Source organism: Cariama cristata, unplaced genomic scaffold (genome assembly GCF_000690535.1).
Source record: "Cariama cristata isolate BGI_N322 unplaced genomic scaffold, ASM69053v1 scaffold20111, whole genome shotgun sequence".
Classification (NCBI taxonomy): Eukaryota; Metazoa; Chordata; class Aves; order Cariamiformes; family Cariamidae; genus Cariama; species Cariama cristata.
In genome coordinates, this window is record NW_009597931.1 from 107,983 (window position 1) to 129,913 (window position 21,931).

Consider the following 21,931-nt stretch of genomic DNA (forward strand, 5'->3'; position numbering starts at 1 on the left):
GTTACTGATGAAGATACATTGTTGCAGTGGGGAAAACATGAATAAGCAGCATTTGGATAGCACTCCGAGTGCTATCTAAATAATTAATCCATCATGGCACTGTTTTGAGTTAGATAAATAAGCCTGACTGTCCCTATTTTTATCAGACTAGAGAGCTGCAGAAGGCAGCTGATGCCCAAGATGTTATCTACAAATCAGTGGCAAAATTGGAAGTCTGAAGTCTTTGTTGTGTTGATTCCCAAGCCTCTTTTGTCCCTCTCAGCCGGGGCCTCTCAGAGATAACACCAAGGACTTCATTTGTCACCACTTCCAAAATCATGTTCTTCCAAATAACTCTAAAATTAATGCCCCGTCGTCACAGAGGCCATGGTTTCATGTGTGGCCACTGAGACTGTATGTGTAATAACAGCAAAATTCATTTGAAAGCACTATCAGTTGTTACCTTCTAATGCATTGGAATATATAAAGTCCATTTGGAAAATAAATCGATGCATTTTGAAAAGTTTGGATTTTGGAAGAATATTTTGGGCAAGACTTCCTGCTATTGAGACAATTCAAACTATAAAAACCAACAAAATCCAGGTTGAGATGGAAATGTGGGGTTCAGGTAACCTCAGTATATCTCTAATCAGGACTGTGACACTGGAGCAATTGTTCTTGAAGAAAAAGGGGCATCTCCACCATCCACAATTCTGGTAACTCTTGCCAGTATGTTCCTTAACACTTAAAAATTTCTATGTTTGCAGTAGAGTCACTTGAACATTTAAAATCGAATCAGAAACTGTTTACTTCTGTTTAGTAGAGATGCTTTAAAAATCTGAAGTCTCTATGAAATAAGAATTTGTTCTGATTCAGGGTATGCAGCAGACTCTTTGGAGCAAAAATTATTCCCTTGGTCTGTTAGGCAGCTTAAAAGCATACTTGCTGCCTTCTACCTAGGAAATCATGTCTTAGGGATTTAAAAATAGTGGTGCTCAAGTAATTGCAGTACACATGACCTAGTAACGTCGCCAACTTTCAGCAGAATCTTCAACCCTAGTTCAAGCAAGTACTCCTTTGTGTCATACTAAAGGTGCCAAAACTACATGCTGGAAAAAGGTTTGTAGCATTGTGATCTTAAATATATACTCAATTGCAAATGTAACAAATATTCATAAAACAAGAAAATGTAGCTGATGAACCTAAGATGAACCAGCTGAACCTAAGTATCATAAGGGAATTCTTTTGTTAGCTTCTTTGTAATGTAGATGTTGCTTTTTAGTGAGCCTGGTTTTTTTAATGTTATGCTAGTGAGTGTCCTGTGTTTAGCTAGGAGCTAGCAGCTGATACCTTACCAAATTTCTGTTGGTGTAACTTCTCAGTGTAGTAGGTTACAGTATAATTATATAGCCAACAGCTTATTGTGATTTCTTTATGTTCTCTTCTCACGTTCCTGCCATCTTGTCTTGGGATCAGAAGGACAGAAGAATTCGGAGGAAGAGTTTGAGAACAGCAAAATAATGACAGCAGAATTAATGGAAACAAGTGTTTCTTCAGGGTCATCAGTTAACCAGTTCCTATGATGGTGCCAAGGATATGCTGCTATTTTAGGCACTGTCTTTCAGAAGAGCTGTAATTTTCTTATGGCTAGTAATCTCCTGTTAGTATCAGTGTTAACCCTACTGGCTCAGTTCAGTTCTTCCTTGTAACTTCAGTCCAGTTATATTAATTCCTACAAAAGATTAAATGGGATGTGCATTTAGTGAACTGTTGTATAATGGTGCTATGCATTGTTTAATATAAAATACATCTCAATTCTACATAAGTGAACCATAACATGAAGAAATGCAACAGTGGTAATACCTTTATAGTTAAAATTAACCTTTATCTGTGAATTCTACAATACACCTTTGCTTCTTTTAAATTTGAAATGAAATTACTAATAAAGTTTACATATATTCACTTATGTAGGCAATAAAAGGTGTTTCAAATTAACAGAAGTTATGGATAAAATATGTGTCATATTTTATGTCCTAATTTTTAAGGAAATTTTTTTCTGAACTACTGAGAACAGACATTAACAGAAGAACAAAAGAAAGTAAACAGTTCCTGTGTACTGTTGTTACCCCACTTTGCCTCAAAACTAACAAAACTTGTCTTCCAGACTTGATTATATGACAACATATGCTAGTGTAAAGTTTTATCCCTGAATAAAATTATTTTTTAAATCAAGAGAAGCTACAGGTAGACAATTATATATGTACAACATCTTCACTGGAGTTTTAACTCATTAATTCTAGGGGATGATGGAGAATGAAAAGTGATGGGACAGCGCAGTAATTCTTCAGTTCCACCTCAACCGTAACCTTGCAGAGACACTTACACCAGGGAGACCACAGTAAAGCATACCTTAGATTTTTTTTAAATAGATGGTGACAGGCACCCTCCACATTTATGACAAGCATTGCTACCATTTCGGTAAGCCAGGGTCTTGCTGTGCGGCTGCACTATGAGATAAGGAGCCCAGATTTATGGATGGCGTTGGCATGCTGGATCTCTACTCCACAGCTACACCACAGGTTGGAATCCAGCTTTGCACTGAGTTGGGGATAAAAATTAGCATCGCCACAGCCCTAGAAGCAAGACATCTGTGCCTCTCGTTTATATAAACACTTTGTGAATTAGTAGGAATTCAATTAATGGATCCAGGTCAATCGTCCAGCTCCAACAAAAGTCTGGAGTAAAGGTTCATTAGGACCCTACCTAGTTCAACAGAGTTGGGAGGAGCATTTCAGTAAAACCCTTCATGTGTTTTTTAGAATGACAACTTCCAAATCCTTTTATTCATGCAGGATAAATTCTCAATGGTATTTCATTATTTCATGCCAAAGAGCATTAATATCTCTTTTTAACTCTATTATATCATCATTAATCTCAACCGCTCCCCATCAAAGTTCCTGGCATGTGAAACGGATCACACCGCAGTGCAGCCTGAGTGGTTATAAATGCTACCGAAAATCATACAACACTCAACTCAGCAGCAAGGAGATTTTAAAGGACCATTCCATATAATGCACCAGCTGCTGAAGTCATCAGTCCAGAATCCCAGACAGGGCAAGTAACAGTTGCAGAAATAACATTCAGAATAGGTAGTTTTTATCAAGAAACTTCTTCTACTACAAAGTTTATGTAATTCTTAAACATTTCTTGATTGGGTGCACACCTCCTTCTATGTGTTGGAGTAGGAGCCCTGGCACAATGTAGGCTCTGCACTGCCAAGCAGTTTAGAGACAGCAAAGCTGAGCACAAAAACATCTATGCACATTAAAAGGTCTGATTCACAAATAGGAAGCAGCATGTTAGTATCTGTGCAGGCTTTTCTAACAGAGAAGCAGGATCTCTGAATAAACAGCATTGAATAGCTATCTGGAGTAACTGTTCCAGTCCTCTTGTAGCATAAGAATTGCTTTAAAATAGCATAACGCTGCTGAACTTTCAGCCTCCATGGTTGCTTAAGAGAACGAGTCCCAAAGGTTAATGAGGTTTTAATGAAAATAATTCATTTTCATTCTTTTTAAATATACCACTTTGCTTCTTTTTTGCATTAGCAGGCTAAATAGAAACTTCTTAGCTTGTATTTTTTAGACCATTCATTGTTTCAAATACTTCCCCTCCATCTACTATTACTTAACTCCTTTCTAAACAAATCCTTGTTTTCAGCTTCCTCCATTTCTCTAATCATTTAGTTGCCAGTCCGCAGAATCACTTTTTTGTTAGCATGCTTTAAGAGATAGGGTAAGAACAAAATTATGGGTGAATTGTTATTGTTGATTTATGGATGGAATTGTATTTTTTTATTCTGTGGGTGTTTTTTTTTCCTACATGATCTCACATAATCTTTTGTTTTCATAGTATCTCTTCACAACACAATTTTTTCCACTAAGCTGATCATAGCAAGTAATGACCTAAATAGTTATGGTTAATTTAGAACCCTGCAAAGCCTACAAATACTTCCAATTAGTCCCTTGAATATGTGCCCAACGTTGTATTTGTCAGCATTGCATTTCGTCTGCATCACACTGCCCATTTATTCACTTTGTTCACCCAGATCATTCACAATCTTCCCTGGTTCTGATTAACTGAAATAGTTCTCTGTTAACAGCAAAGAGTGCCACCTTTCAGATAGCATGTCCTTCCCCTTTTTCAGATAGCACCAGTTTGAATAGAGAATGTTGGGGGCACTATGCCATTAGCCTTTTGCCATGACCAAAAAATTGACCATTTAATCCTGCTCTACGTCTTAGTTTCTAATGCACAACTACTTTAGCTCACACTTCCTCGATGCTGGTTTGCTTTAATGGCTTCTTGGTAGGGATATTTTTACAAGGATTTTTTTTTTCTTTTTTAAATCCAAATAAATTACATCAGCCATTCCCTCTGCTCTCAGCAGCTGCACAATTGACTTAATTGTATTATGTTAGAGAAGCACAATTTCCTTGCCCTAAGAAGTTACATCTCTTTCGGCAATGTTTCCTCTGCACTATGTGCTTAAATGTGGAGCTGCTAGATGTCAGACCTGAAAAGCACTTAACTGTTCAAAACAAAACTTAGGTGGAATTTAGTCATGAAATCCCAAGGTACATCATCCACAGGTACAACAGGCATTACTTCAGGGGCAGAATTAATTCTAACCTTGTAGACACATACGTTTTTTGTCACCAAAGATGTTTTGTCATCCCAAGTTCAGTTACTGCGTGTGTGCAGCCGCATCATCACAGGGGAGGTGAGCCGAGCCGAGCCAAGCCAAGCCAAGCCAGGCACCACAAGCAGTGTCACTGCCTTGCCATGTGTGCCAGCCTCTCAATGCCATAATCCAGAAATTAAGTTACAAAGGGGCTCCTTCCCTCCCCTGCTGAAGCTGCTGTCCTGACAAGGATTACGATTTGCCTGGAGATAAGAGATAAGCCCTGTGAGGCTGTGTAACTTCGTGGTGTAAATGCCACCGCTGAAGCTCTGCAGCACCCACTGATCTGCCCATACTTCGGCTGGCTCATTGCAGCAAGGGCTGCATTTGTGAATCATTCCAAATCTCTGTAAGCCCATGTGTATCCCTTTGCTGTGGAAAACAGACTGTAAAATTTCTCCTGGCTCTTTGTTTTCATCACAAGGCAGCTGAAGGCTCTGATCACGCTGGGTTTACTGTTTGTGTTGTGAAAGGGTCACAGATCCTGCCTGTGCAGATCCAAAAACTCCATGGGTTTTGACATAACGTACATTACATGTGAGGGGCTGTGTGAAGCTGCTGAAAAGCCAGGTAGGGCCATGTTCGCGGTACCAGCCATGCCACATCGGCTGCAGGGTGGCCCGTAGATGCTCTCCTGCCAAAGGTGGGCTCCACCACACCGAGCTACACTCATAGCCCTCTGTTTTGCACACACACCTTCTAGCTAAGCAACTCAAAGAATCAAAATTGAGCTGACCAGAGTAGTTAGCCCCTCAGTGTGCCACTGAAGACCTGCTCACAGCAGCCTACTTCTTTCGGTATCTGTGCTGACTTACAGTCATGCTACTGCTGCAAATGTTGACCTGGGCACTCAGCTCTCCATCTCTCTCAGGTAGGAGTAGCTTAATGTGAAGCTACTGCTAAAAACCTTCCTTAGGAGAGAGTCAACTGTAGTTGAAATGGCTGGTGACAGTGTTGTCTCCATGACAAAGCACAAACACATGCAAGTTTATATGAAACAGTGAAGGTTGCCAAGCACATTAGGGGCTGCTGGAATAGCCTGAGCTTGGACTTTTTTTTAAAAAAGCTGGGGAGGGAAGGGGAATACAGACAGATGGAGAAGAAAAAAAAAGGACAATATCAATCAAATGAGGTACTGAATTAATTTTGCCTTTTCTAATTTCTCTCCTTTCCAGCACTGATAGTTTCTGCCCCTTCAAGGCAAGACAGAAAAATTTCACTAGTGTCTGTCCGTCTGGGTAATTTGACAAAATACATTCGTGAAGCATTTCTAACTCATCAAAGTTGTTATTTCATGTTTACAGTCTAGCATTGCCAGCTCACAATATGCTTACAGAAAGTAGTCTAGAAATTTATCATTCCAATCATGTCTTGAAATTTTCAAAGCTCACTTTCAAAACTGAATTTAACCAAAACAACATATTTCAGTCAACCATAACTCTACACTCACAAAACCACTGAAAATGAAGAAAAGAGTCAATACATCTAGCAAGAGAAAGTGGGTTAAGCACTTGCCTTAGCATAGGCTTCCTGTAAATTATCTAGCCCAGTTTTCTAAAGCTATGAATACACCCTTGCCTGAGAACAAGACTGATTAGTACCAACAAGGCAGAACTACTTATCCAGAGATGCTGATAAAACATATAGTGTCATACTCCTCAGCATCACTTAAGGAATCTGGTCTACATCCATTCTTAAAAGCTCTATGTCTGCAGAGACACTTTGTCTCATATTTAAAGGATTGCTGGCCTGAATGAATACTAAGAGTAAGTAAGCAAAAGTGCAAGTAAAAGTGACACCTATTCATAAAGAAGGCTAACTTACATTTGTGGACAAAACTACTCCTACAAAGTGCTGTGTAATTTGCTGAGGACCTTTCATGATCCAACTCATGGTGTGCACACAGAAGTTGCTCTTAATGCAGATGCAGAGAGTACAAGAAGCTACATTCTGGACAGTCTGACATCTAAAGTAAGCAGGTAGATGCTGCAGGGGGTTTCTTCTAGGTCTCAGCAAAGTTTGTTGTAGATTAACTGGCACTTAGGAGACTCCTTTTTCTCCTCATGTCAAGATAAGAACATGCTACAGGCTGCTTATAGTTATAAGTGTTCTAATTAGGTCGACTTGATTATTGTTCTGTGGTTTGATAGATGCCGTATTTAAAGTAATTTCAGATACTAATTTTTAGACCTTTTTTGTGAACTAGTAAATCAAGTGCAATTTATTCACGGAATTATTCTTTTCTTTCTTAATGCCTATTCCCTCTGGCTTGTAACTTTAATTAGAACCTGCTATCTGTTCATATTGGTAATGGTAACAGTTGTCACTAGAGTACAGATGCATAGATTCAGCTCATATTGCCACTTTGACTTTATACTTAAAACCTAACAACCTTCCTGGCTATACATCTGAGAATATTGTCCATTAATGCTTGATTTCACTGCCACCCTGAACTCCAGACTCTAAACAGTAACAATCTGATTATTTTTTAACCACCTAATAATGCATTTTTCTAAAGAATAGAAACTTTACAAAAAATAGCTTCATTTGGAGATAAATATCTGCCTGAAAAGGTTATTCAGCCCATCCAGATTTCTTTTTTATTACTATAGATTTTCCCAAGGCAGTATTGTTTCTTGAATAATTATCGATCTAAGCAATTGTGTGCTAAAGTAGGCTGATTCATTCATTAAACATACACACAGAAAAGCTCTTGGTTGCCCTGGTAAAAACAAACAACTCCTCTTCTTCTTTTTGTCTGCTCCTCAATCCTTCCCTAGAACGTGATGAATACATTGAAATGTAATCAGGTAATACTTGATTTGTATTTGTCAGGAAAAGGAAACATAAAATATATTTATTTGGAGCAGAAGAACTGGGATCTCCAAAATTGTTCAAATAACACTATCTTTGTTTGGTTTGCTTCTTTATACACTGATTTACAAGTATCAGTAATTTGAAAGAAGTTTTCTAGCAACTAGTTGCAATTACTGAAGTTCTAAAAGTTTGCCAACTTACTATTTGGATAAACTTTTCCTTCCAATAAAAAATAAGTCCTTTTTCATTATGTGATATAGAAAATTGTATCCGTTTCATATTTTTTTGATTAAATATATGAGGAATAGAGTAACTTTCAAGGTCTCTGTTCACTACAAAGACACAGGCAGGCTGCTCTTGAAATGATCTGCATATCAGCCAATATACTTCGTGTAGGAGTCAGCAACACCAGCGGGGAACAGGGTTAAGGAGGTACCCACAATGAAAAGGATCTTTTTTTCATTGACTGATGTAGTCCATGGATGGCACAAAGTTGCATTCAGCCTAGCAAATCTACATATCTTCAAACCCCCAGAACCACTTGCTTACAGAAGAGCTGCATTTCTCCTGAATGAATGGTGATGATGCTCAAGCAGGCAAGGGGAAGTGTTCCTGCATGTCAAATATTTGGTATTTGGTTATCCTCCAAAACAGGACAAAGGAATGATCTAAAGTGTCTCCATGTGCAACGGTGGATCAGCATGCTGCTGTCTGCTACGTGCCCCAGAATGAAGTACAATAGGTTATACTCTCAGCAACAAAAAGTGGTAGTTCCAGACAAACAATGGCTCAACAGCTATGAATCTGCTTAATATACTGAAATTTGTGAGTCCTGGGTGCTAGAGGCAGCAAGACTTACTGAAAGCATCCAGTTGAAAAAAGTCACTATAAGGAATGAAATTTAATTCTGTAACTCCTCCATTTGAGAGATCATGGAGGTACCTGGTTGGCTTTGATGAATTACAGGAAAATACTGTGGCCTCCTGATACAGCTCTCTGTGAATATTTTTCCTGAAATACTGAAAGATTATCACAATCATTTAATTGTAGTTACAAGGCAGTACACAAGCAGGTGTTCTGTTACAACAGGGAGTGGCAGAGCATGCAGCATCTGCCCAAATAAGTTTTGACTCAATTTACACCAATATGAAATTATATATTTTGATTGAGATTTGTGAGATTATTCCAGACCTGCACTCGTTAATGGGAACAGAGTGAGGTTTGCTGTCTGGTACCGTATGTTTCCTGCCATTTCTCTCTGTTGCTCATCCTCTCTGTTTTATTACCTTATCACAGAGCCAGTGCTGTTCCACATCCATGCTCTCCTCCTTGTAGCATCACTGGTAAATCTAACGCTCACTACTTAATCACTTTTCTCTCAACAGGTAAGGAATAGTTGAACAGTTAGGGTGTGGTGAGTGACATGATTTAGTGCATTATTTCCTCTTAGGAAACAGGACGACTCACCCATTTATATTTAGGTTTATTCAAGTTCTTCCATTAGCCAAATGACCCTATGAGTAAAGAAATCCAGGTTAACTAGTCCCATCAATAGAAAATAACAGGTACCACATACTCCAAGCCCAGCACTGGGCCACAGTAACATCTTCAACAGGAGGAAGAGTGAAGAGAACAGAAGACAGAAGCTTTTGCAACATATTTTTTGCTGCTATGTTTTGTTCTACCATCGGCACCAGATTACTGTTCATAACAGTAAAGCCTGTAGTGAAGTCCCGGCCTCAGTTAAATCAATGGCAAAAGCTTTTGCTGACTTCAGTGAGATTATGATTTCTCTTCTGAATCATTAAGAGGATCTTTTTGTATTTCAGTTCGTTGATTCTTAGACTTGGGTACTGGACATAAAAAATAAAGACAAAAAAGACCTCCATTTTTCAAAATGCTTTCTGACCATGGAAAAATGCTTTGTTTCTCTTCACTACTTGTAACCTTGTTCCTGTGTGCAGCACCCCCAATGAGTGCTATTTCACAATGGAGAGCATACACTGTTTTTCCCCCACTAGATCAATACCTGTCTAAAAGTATTTACTCACCAAAAAGGCTGTGATCCTTTTCTTTTTCACCCCTGAACTTCTGTTCTGCTCTTGAAATTTTTTTTGCTTTTCGACACAGGTTCTTCTTTTACTTTCTGGCTGTTATTTGCCTCTAATAGGGTGTTTTTTTTCTTCTTTACTCTTCTTTGCTCTAACATTTATTATAGATTATACATCACTGCTTTTCCACTTGTCTAATCAGAGGGTTGGTCCAGCACTGAAATTGCAGATATTTTAGAATGCTACCTATAAACACACATTTTATTTTTAGTTCCTGTTTACCGTAGCTTAAAGGAGACAAGAAGATGATGATCAAAATAGGAAACGGGAAAGACTGACTGGGAGACCTGTTTCATAGAAACAGAGGAAGAGTAGAAGGGCAAGTAAGACATACAGGTAATCCATTCTATATTGGAATAGGGCAGAAGTTATTGTATCGTACTTCTGTGAATATATTCAACTGAACTACTTATATTCTGACTAGCAAAGACTAAAGTGATGAAAGAAGCTGGAATAAAAGGATATTAAATAAGCCCTGGATAGTTGACTGCAATATTCACAGCTTTTGGAATCCTTTATCTTTCCTGCAATTGGCCACTGACAAGCCATTTGTCTTTAGAGGAGCTTGTGCCTCCGTCCAGCTGTCTGAAAAACAGATAACCATGTTCATTGTCAGTAGGGACTTAAAACCTGTATTCTTAAAGCGTTATCCAGAGCAAAAAAAAAAGCAGTTTTTCACTTCCTCCAGTCCGACTGAAAGCTTCTTACAGAGATGGAGATACAACAGGAAAATTAAGGCAGTCACCCTTTTGGCACCTCAGGTTGAAGTCCCTGCTTTGAATCAGCTAGAAGGGAGTTAACGATGGATCCCTCAGCTCGAGGAAGAATAAGCCAATTACAGCAACACTGGATGCCCAGTAGACACTGCCAGTGCCCCCGCTTCTGGGCCTCAACACAAAATGACCACCAGAATGCCTGGTTTGGGAATGAGTCTCACAATAGAGATGTTTCCTTTACCTGGTGCCCCAAATCTGAAGTTTTGTGTAACATACATCTTACCTGAGAACCTTGCTACAGCTTATTCAAAAAAAAGGGTGACAGTGTCTTATTTCACATTCTAGGCAACATAACCTTTACCTATACCCTGACCTCACTTCTCTTTATGCTGATTTGCTTCCAGAGGCTACTAACCTCTGTTCTGCTGCACGGAGGTAGCGCCATTTACAGCCTGGATTTCGACATGAGACACATATATGACTTTGGAATAAAATCTGAAGTGAATCTTTGTCAATGTAGCTGAAATAATAAGAATACATTTTTTTTTTTCAAAGAAGGGCAGCATTTTAGCATATCTCTGAACTTGACATAAAATGGGAACTTTGACAGTGCTCTCTTACATAACAAAATGTATTAATTAATTCACTTTTCCAGATTTCTAGTGGCAGTTTCTTTTTTCAACCTTAGCAGCTAGTCAGATTGCCATAATTACAAAGAGTACACACTGCACAGCGTATGATCAGAAGCATATAATATACTTGAAGTGTAAAATGCTCCAACAATAAAGCTAGAATAAATGTACTGTTTAGTTATTGGCACAACTGGTACATTTATAGCTGCATCCAAATAGCTCTGACTCTGAAGTGAAAACCTGTGCATAATAATTTTTGCAATTTGGTGCATATTATTTTTCATTTAATAAGCCATAGGTTAAAGCTGGAGAGAGGAACATTTTAAACTACAGATATATTGCGGCTTATACTATTACATTCATATTAAGTTTTTTTTTTACTGGAGGTGTGTGAAGGGGGGCATAATGAAAACCTTTTGCCTATGCATGTCAGACACTATGATGAATAACCACATAGAAATCTAACTAAACCAAAACAAAAGTCAACTGCCCTCCCAAGTCACTCACTGTATTTTCTGCTAAAAGCCTATTGTACATTAGATAAGTTGATATATAAAAACTGAAGTGTCATCAGTTTTTATTCTTGCATCATCTTTCTAGAGTCCAAAGACAATTGCTGTTAATGAGCACATAGCTTTCGATTTCTACAGGCTTTAGGTCATCATACTGCTGTTACTACTTCAGCCTCTTTGTGTTCTTATTTGCTACTCACTTGTTATACCTCATCTACAAGTGTTGACTGTAAGCTTTCTGGGAAGTGACTACATCTTTCTCTGTACGAAGAGAAAAGACAATAGACGCTGACAACCTGAACACAAATAATGATGTACTATCATTTGCATACATTGACACTTCAGCAACAAAGCCTCAACAGTCTCAGTATCTGCTCCAGTTCTCATAACAATAAAAGTTCATCAAGTCAAAGACTTTGCCAAAAAAAGTCAACAGTCTGGTGTCTTATAGCCCTGCAAGAAGGCTAAATGACATTAGCCTAGTGTGGGTTCAAGAATACTTTCAGTAATCAGGACTCTAATAGGAGAGGGCAGACATATCAATGTATTTTATACAACCTCTAAGCTAGATTGCCATACTTGTATACCATAGCTGCTTTCTTCCCAAGTTTTCTCATTCATTCCAGGGCCAGGAGCAAACCCAGGTAAGTGTTACCAGGCAGAAATGTACGCCTAGTTTGTAGCGTTTTCTCTCTAAGCTCCTGCGGTAGCAGTGTCTAATGCAGCACAAATGACTTGAAGCACATAATACCCCTTGTAACCTAGCAGCTCCATAGACCCTTTTCTCCTCTGGCAATAAAATGACTGCAGCTGACCTTGTATTAGCCTGGCTTTAAAAGAGACTAGCAATGAGAACAGTATCATATCATAGCGCTGTAGAAATTAGCCATGGAAGTCAATAAAAGTTTACCAATGTATCTTTAACTTCCCTTACAACTCGGTTTTCCACCACCTGTCTGCCACAAACCCTCACCCCCCTGCCCTCCTCAAAGGAATATTAAACTTACTCCATGCATGTAAGATCTGGTAAGAGAGAAATCCCTGATTTCAGAATTAAAGGTAGCTCAACCAATGTGCTTATCCAAAACTTGAATAAAAATAAAATATTCCACAATCTTTCCACAGACCACTCAGAGACAAATTTCAGTCCTACAGTACTTAGGACTACATTATTAATAGTATTCTGTAGGTTACAAGCTGATTGGCCCATATTATGTCAAGGTGACTGCATTTTTATGTAGCATATGCCTAATGCCATGGGTATGATTACTACTACCATGTAATGTCAGTTTTCATGGGTAATTAATTGATAAATGACAGCCAGCTCCTTCTTAGCTGCTACATAAGTCCTTTATTAACACATTTAATTCAATAAAGAGTGGGATAGTACAAATCATAGTGAAGGACAGAGAATCAGTTTGTTCATTTTCATACTCTGACTTCTGCAGTGCTCAGTAACAGGGTATGGCTCATTGCTTTCTCTTACAATGGGTCATCTGCACTCAGGAGAAAACAAAAAGTAAAATCAACAGACATCATTCTTTTCCCAGAATAGCTTAAAATTAAGCTGAGGAAAGAACAGGAATCTCAGAGGCCTGTCCTTTAAGATTATTCACTGTGGCTGCAATGTTACATGAGGAAAGGCAAGTGAACACACTGAACATAATGTGAGCCCCTGGAAAATAAAAATTGACCAAAAGGAAGCAGGATGACAATAGAGAAACAAAAATTACAGAAGAAGAAAGAGAAACAAAAATTTGAAAAAAAAAAAAAAAAACAAACCACAAGCCAAAAACCAAAAAATTGGAGTGCGTTGGCTGAGGGGGGTGAGGATTTTAATGGCTCACTGACTTAAGCACAAGTATTTGTCCAGTGGGAGGTTTAAGCATGAAGACCTAATGGCACTGAAGGAAGGAGCCAAAATAGATCCTCCTTCTGTGGTGTGAAGAACGACGAGCTTGTGGAAATCTTATTGTAGCTAATTTGGTATATTTTAAAATAAAACAATCCTGCCAAATTTCTAATAAAAATAGTCCATTAGCGTCAGTATCACAAAAGCTCCTGTTCACTTTTGTGAATCCAAACTCTAGTTCAACTTTGAAAAGGGGCTACCTAGAAACATTTGCTATATTGATGTTGTTGAGAAGAGGTTTTGCAACAGCTGCATGAAACTATTATCCATATACCCTTCTGAGATTAATACTTGTAAAATGAACTCGCAAAAATAATATGTGCATTTTTAAAGTGTGTTAGAACTGTACTCCTGACAATGCTACCTACAAACCATGTCCTTCCCTTGAAAACTTTTAAAGGCAGTCTCCCCTAAATTGTCATTCTATACCTAAAGCATAATACAAAGCTCATCTAACTGTTCTTTACCTTAACATAAACTGAATTTGGTGACCTTCTGACAGGCTGCAAAAGGAGTTTTTGGTAGAATGCCAAAATGAAAGAGGTACATTTTAAAAAGTACCTTTAGGTAGTTAAATATCTTTAAAATATTTAGAGCAAGGAAAGCTATTGGCCAAATTCCTGCCTGAGTCATTATTACAGTCCTGCTACAATATTGTGGCACTATTAATTAGAATTTATAATAACTTGGATCAGATTCAGGAAGACAGTCAGGCAACTATCGAACATCAGCCTTGTAGAGCTTTTTAATGATTATTTCAATACAAAATAAATTAATAATAACTGAAGCAAGTTATTTTAATGCTTTACACTTTTTATTTTTTTTTGCTGCACTAGTGTTTCTTTGCTGAAAAAAGTCTAAGTTCTGGAATTCCTGTTCAAAACAGAAGGAATACGTGAGCTGCAGTTGCATTTTTCACTTCTGAACCTAATTTTGAATTCTTGTTTTACCTATCTGTGTTGAGATGTGAGCCAGATTTTCTTCTCATATACTTCTTCAAGCCTGTGCGGAGGTCCGAAAGCACAGTTATTCTGCTGTATTAATCCACAGAATACAGGTAAATTTTTAATGTGCACTTGGTGGTGTAACTCAGAAGTTAAGACATTTGGGCAAACACAGTGCTTATATACTTGAAAAATCTCCCTCAAGATTTTTGTGTTAAATACTTTTCCAGAATGATGAGACAGACACTCTTGCTAATGCTTATTTTGTTTAACTGCGCATATTCTCTTCCCTGGAGCAATTTGTCTGAAGAAAGACTCAGACAAGCAAGTCTCTTGCAACATGTTCTATATCAAAGGCTGTGGGGCAAAGTTCTTTTGCACAAAAAGGATGGACCAGCATAAGCACCGATAGTGAACTGGGGAAGAATCCTGTGGTGCAGGTTCCTTTTAAAAGAAGATTTTTAAACAGCCTCTTTCCACCAGGCCCTTTGCAATCTTCAGCTTCAGGAACAGCGGGGGAAAAGCCACAACTTAGATCTGCACTTATAGGCAAATCTCCAGGGTTGTCTAATTATGTTTGAGATTTCTCTGCCCTTGTGAGACACAAGCGGCAGCCAAGCAATAAACAATGAGAATAATTCTGTGCTTAAACAACAGTATCTAGTGTCATTCTAGACGCTGAGCAAAGACATCTGCCCAGAGAGCATCCCAGATGGGACTTTAGGGGTCCATTCTAAGAGACAGAGGAACTGCTGTTAAGTGTCTAATTCCTTTAAACAGAAAATAGAAGTTTACAATGTTTCCATATTTATTAGTTGAGGCCATGATCCTTAAAACATCATACAATATTTAATATCAATCACAGCAAAATTATATGCAAAGAAAAGGACTTGCACTTCTGCTGATTTGAAGGCATTAGTAAAATATGTAACTGCTTGTGAAGCTCACAATTTTCAGAAAATCCACAAGACTTTCATTCATTTAACCTCATTTCAGAACTTCTTGCCTCTCAGACATTATCCTGTTAGACATACACAACCTTATGAAGAGGTTTAGCAGAAAAAAGTGAGATATTACAACCTTTGCTATTATATATTCAAATATATTATCATTCTTCTGAGCAAGGAGATAATAATAAAAGTCCTTTTATGTTTGTATTTAATTCTGCAGTTTAAATTGGAAATATTGTAAATTATGAGTCTTCATTTTTGTTTCACCCACACATGTATTCTTAAAGGCATAAAATAGTTACTATACAAATGCCATACCATACCAAATACATGCTGTGCAATTTTTAAAAACATATTACAGTTCAGTGTCAAATCTAAATACAACATATAAATACACATCTCATATCTCTTTTAAAGTCCCAGTGTTTATTCTCAAAACTTCTGCATCTCTTTTAATGTCCATATCCTCAACCACTGCCATCTGCAAAAGGTCTCATACACACGAAAATGGGAACTTAAAGAAAGGTGATGGAGAAGGTGCAAAAATTGGTACAAAAGGAACAATTACTTTCTGAAGTCCTAGTAGAAATGGAAAATAAGTGTTTTACAGTGACTCAAAATCTTATCATTTACCTGCTCAAAAAAAGACCCAGATCATTCCAATCTGGTAATAAACTTATTCATCTGCAGAGTTTGGGGATAAAAAATAATCCTATGTGGATGTGCTTGCCTGTACTTCTGGAGTTCAGGAGCAACCAGGGAGGAAAACAGACATTGTTGCTCTTCTTGCAAACTGCATCTTCCTAAGTTTGCCTGCTTTTCAATACAGACTCAGGCTAATTTTAAGGGCAGCTGAGCCCTCCTCAATCACAAGCAAGCATTTGAACATATGGTTTTCTATTCCAATTGCGCACTCTAAAAATAGGGGATTTGGAAGACGCTAGCAAGACCTACATGCCTGCTCTCTAGCACCTGCAAACCAGGGTATGGCAACTGATTCTCCTGTTGCTAAGTGAACAAGCTGGAAGTATTGGGTTGGTCTCAAGCTTTGTTCATCATGAAGGAGGAGGTTCTTTGAGAAAGATTAGCTAGGTGTGCTATTGACACCTTTCATTATATTTAGGAATCCAAAGGAAGAAGATGACCTTTAATTCTGCTGATATCTTGAGAGTCTCGGTTTTCATCTCCATTTTCCTCTTCTATCCTACAATTTTATCCATTACAGTGTGGGAAAATAAAGTTGGGAAAAATGTGACCTGACAAATTTTAAGGCCAATCTTGGGCTGCAAAATAAATCCTAGGTCAGGACTATTGATTACTTGGCATTCATTGCTGACAGTGTCAAATAGGTGAGGAAGATGAAAACCTATCTTGAAAGCATTGTTACTAAGGTTATTAAAACAAAAAAATAAAATAAAAGCCTGCAATGTCAAATACATCTGTAAGGGAATGGGTTGGACTATATTCGACATTGCATTGCCACTGGGCTTCTTGAACCTGTGTCATATGCTAGAAATAAATCTACTTTCAACTGTAATTGAATATTCCCTTTTTCCAGGTAACTCTGCAGCCAGATAAAAGCTGGAACTTCAATTTTACAGGTGGTAAGTGTGAGAGTCGGTCCGAAGTTGGCCCGAAAGATCAGTAATGTCTCAACATCGTCAATAGAAACTTGGAGATGATACAAGGATGCCAACACCCGAAAAGGGAGGACTCCATGGTACAGGAAGACACTGTACTGTTCTCCACTACCTGGGACTGAAAGTAACTGCCGAGATAAAACCGCATAGCTGCCATCAAAGAAGATGGATCTCACCTGCTGTCTCAGCAACAGGTAAGAAAACTTGAACCTTAGGTGAACTTTCCTCATTATAATATGAAAAACACACCTCCTAGCCGAAGGCTACCCACCTCCAAGGCAAACCACGCCTGACACTCCTCCCTGAGGATTCGCAAAAGTCTTGCTCGGGGAGGCAGAGGGAAGGCGGAGGTTGGCAGTGGTCCATGGGACAGAGGAGGGGGCAAGGTGTGTTGCTTAGTATAAAAGATGCTCCTTGACAGCCGAAGTTTGGAAGCTTTCCCCACCGGAGATCACGACGATCGGAAGGACCGACGGGACGCCGCCGAACCTGGGACCAGGATGCCTTGGACCTGTGGTGGTAGCTATAATTCTCTCCCTCTTTTTTTACTTTACCTTTTCTTTCCCTCTTCACTTTTTTTACCTATCGCACGCCACTTTACGGGCAACATAATAAAGTTACACTGATTGATTGAAATAAAACCCCTTTGGATTTTTCGCCTTTGTTTTTTGCACTTCAAGACTGGAGTTTAACGAACCATCACGAGTCCACCGAGTGGACCGTGATAGTAGGAACTAAAAAAATCATTGCTAATGAAAAGACAGGAGGCTGGACTTCAGTCTTCAGGAAGATTTTTCAATAGAGCTACTCCACTTCTGAAGGAATGTGTCCATTCATGCTACAATCATTCTGTGATAGGAACTGTGTTGTCTGTGTTTTACATGGCACTTGAAGAAATAAATCAAAATATGCCTGGTTTATCTTTTACTGAGTTCTGCCAAACTATTAGCAGTACCTATGCCACTCTGTGTGCGTGTGTATGTATCTCTCTCTCTCTCTCTCTCACCTTGGTTTTACCATTTTTTCCAGGAAAAAATGAAATCTACTCCAACAGCAGAAGATAACTTTCAATTCCGAAGTCCATGAGTTTCCAGCTGACTTAGGTGACATCACCTTGTCAGCAGCTGCTATGGCAGAAAATACTATGGTCTGAGAATCCATTCGATAACAGTGGTACACTGTAGTTCTTAGCCACAACAGGCCATACAGCATTGCCTAAGAGGTGACATTCATCCCATGCTGATGGGTGATATAATTGTAAGCAGCTTCCAAGTCACCTTCAGTTCAACACAATTAAGTGAAATTCAGTAGTACATAAACTGCGTATAGGCTGTTTACCCAGACTAACATTTATTCTGCACATAAAATACAAGCTTGCTCTTAAGTAATGAAAGAGGTGAAGGAAGAAAATACAGCAAAGATCAGAAATGAGGACAGTTCTAATTAATATAAGCAAAAGTATAGCATAACATACAAGACAAAATTGCCCTTAGGAGACCATGGGTGGTGGTTTATTAGCAGTTTCCGAAATATGATTTTACACTTTAAGATAGCAGCTCAAAAGTCTCCAGAGTCAAGGCTTCTGCTTTCACTACTGAGCTGCTGTTTGGCTGAGCATTACAGTTTCCAATTTGATCCTGCCTGAAACAGAAGCCTCCATGGTTGGTAGCACTGAAAATGCAAATTAAAATTTTGAAAAATTATATTAGTGGAAAACATTCACTCTTGTATACCACAGCTTTGTTTTGAGTCAGGCTTCCTTGAACACTCTCAATTTAACCACTTATATTCTAGAAGATTTTCTGTTCTCCGTACTTATTAAGCGTCACCATCACAGGTTCTCCGCTGTTGCAGACTCTGAAGGAACTAAGATGATGAACATAACTGTACCACATGAGGAGGATGTTGCCAGGATAAGTATATCTATCTTGCACAGTGCATTTTCATGAATAATTGCTACATCTGAATTAAATAGCTAATTGCTGGGAACCGTACAGTCATACTTCTGGGCACTTAGATGGGCTTAGCAATTCTGATGAGGAACACAACATACTCATTCTGGCAAAGGACCACTCTAAAAACACCATACTGTTTCTTATACCAGCACTATCTGAGCTACCCTTGTACAGCATCACACTGCAAAACAATTATGCTTTTGTAATTATGGAACGGTAAAGGGTAGAATTGCTTTCAAAACTTCACAAAGTCTATCTGAAATTTATTGCTGTCAAGCGTAAATCAATTTTTAAAACCATTTGCCAGAACTACCAATTCACCATGAAAATACTCCCAAGAGAATATATGATTTTATACGAGAATAGTGCTGAGCTTGCTAACAGACAAAGAGATGTGTTATCACAGAGTACACAGGGATAGATACTGTCTTTTTTTTTTTTTTTTTTTTCCACTCATTTTTCACAAGAATACACAGGGATAAATATGTTTTTTTTTTTTTTTTTTTTTGTCCACTCACTGCAGGCAATTGATAAATGAGGATTATTAATAAACGTATCCACTTAAACATATATTATCAGTCTTTCTCATCTTTACTATGCATGGAAAGACTTGTTGTTAGGGCAAAGAGAAATTAAATGACTATGAATCAGAAGCAGTCCTTAAACTACTATAACACAGCCTTTCTTTAGACACTCAAAATTTCATGAGGTTTAGTTTGAAGGCTGTGTTATCACAGCTATGCCAAGTTAAAGAATTGTTTTGGTGTCCCTAAATGTTGTTACACTGCATACAGTTAAAGTCAGTAGGAAGCTATGAGACACTTTTCTTCTCTTTGTCTTGAACAAGAGAGAGGTATATTTCCTGATTTTACTTCCAAGTAGCTGCTGGACATGAGCTTTTCCAAAACTAAAGAGGAAAGCATACTCAACTAAAAGTCAAGGGCTTGTCTCTGATCAAATTGAGAGGTCGGTGTCAGATCCTGCTGTGGTTGACCTTGGATGATTAGGCTATGAGGCTGCTTTATCTTCAGCATGCTCCCCCTCACAGTAGTGGGGGAAAGGGCAATTTTTTTAAGCAACAGAGATGCAACCTAGTAAAATAACTGTTAACAGAAAAATGCAGTAAAATGTTGATGGCAGCATAAGATAACTACTTAGGCCTGGAAGATCTCTTCATCTTTTCCTAGGTTTCCCAGGCTCAAAGTAAGTTGCACATAATTTTAGGCACTTGTACAGCAAACCTAAAGATTTTTTAATATAATCCTCATAGTCATTTAAAAAAACAAAAATCTACACCAAGAGGATCAACAGAAACTCAGGAGAAGCTGCTGTTTTCTTCACATTTCTGTATTTGTAGAGCAGGCTACTGGATCCTAGCTCAGGCATTCTTTAAGCTTACCAGGAGCTGGGAAACCATGCCTCCCCTGACCTGGGGATCACAACAACCCTTCCACTCTTCAAAGTTAGTATCCTCAGGAAGATGAAGTTGTACCTTTGAGAATAAGAGGAGCTAAGAGACCTACAGAGTTTGTGACATCAACAGGACCAGTGAGAGTCTGATGCAGGATTTCGCCTTTGTAAAAACAGCTGCTTCTGTCTTTCAATCCAAACTGAACTCTGCAGCAGCCCGGCTGCTAAACCTGATTTCAGGACTAAATTCTTCCTTCAACTGCTGTCTCGTACACAGCAAGCAAAGATCACAGAGCAAATAAAAAGTTACACATCTAGCAGCTGTACTAATACGGTTCCTATTAACTTCTCTCCTCTCTACCCTCCAAAAGCCTCCTAATGCCTGGATTGCTCTCAGCTTGTAGGGAATTGCGCTGACACAGGTAAAGGGGCAAATAGCAGTAATCATTTGCTCTCTTGCATTGGTTCTGCCACAAAGCAGCATAAACAAAGCCTTCAAAGGGCCTGATCCAACCTCTTGCTGGAAAGCCAACCCCATTCCTCACTAAATACATAAGTAACACATGTTTAAAGGAAAGGTCAAACATCTGTGCACAAGATGTACATAATCCTACACAAAACCACCAATTCATCATCCTCAAGCAGATAATATAGATATTTTACTATTAAGGATTTAATTTCTTAGTTCAGCTAGGAATTTACATGAGTTACTCCAGGAAACCTGGAGGAGGGGCAGGAATTATAAAGTCAATAGCAGAAGTTTTTAAACCACTTCTGTAAATCTCCGTACAAAGCTATACATAATGAATGCTAGGGTAAAGCAACTATGATAAAGAGCATCTGGTCTGTGAGTAGTTGTAACACAATGTACTCTTTAAAGTGACAGCCCAAGTACAAGGAAGAGCATTGCTTAGACCAAGCCCACATGATACTTACATAGTAGATATGCTCTATGGAAAAAAATTAAACTAAACAGTTTGGTGAAAATCTTGTGAAAATTTCTTACTTGTATACAATAAGGAAAATTTATTTGAATATGGGAACAGAAAATAACTCAGCAAGTGGCTTAATGGTCCTACAGAATAGGCCAAAACCTCAAAGCCTCCAAGATGTGCAGTACTTAGCATTCTACCACTCTGAATAATTGCTTTCTTGGACTACAGACCCAGCTTCATCTCCTGGCTCACCAATTTATTAGAAAGTTGCAAGCAAAGGATGGCACTGCAATGGTCTGGGTTCTGGGAAGAAATTCTTCCTGTCATGTGTAGGCCAAGAGGACACACATACGAAGAAAGAAAACTGTATTTGGTGACAGGTAGTATATATACAGGCCTGCAGGATTAATTAAATGCTGTCTTTGTCTGTGCTTAGGTAGGAGAGAAGGAATGAGAAATGGTCATAGTCTTTCTTTCCACTGTCACAAGAGGTGCTGTAGCCAAGCTTCATAATGTATTTTTCTCAGCTTTACTTGTAGCATAAGAACAACAGCAACAATAAAAAGAACAACTAGAAAAGACTCAGAAAACACGGTAATGGGGCAGAGGAATGAGGTGCCATACAAAATAAATAGGACCAGTGAGTCAGCCCACATCAGTAACACAGGTCAGCA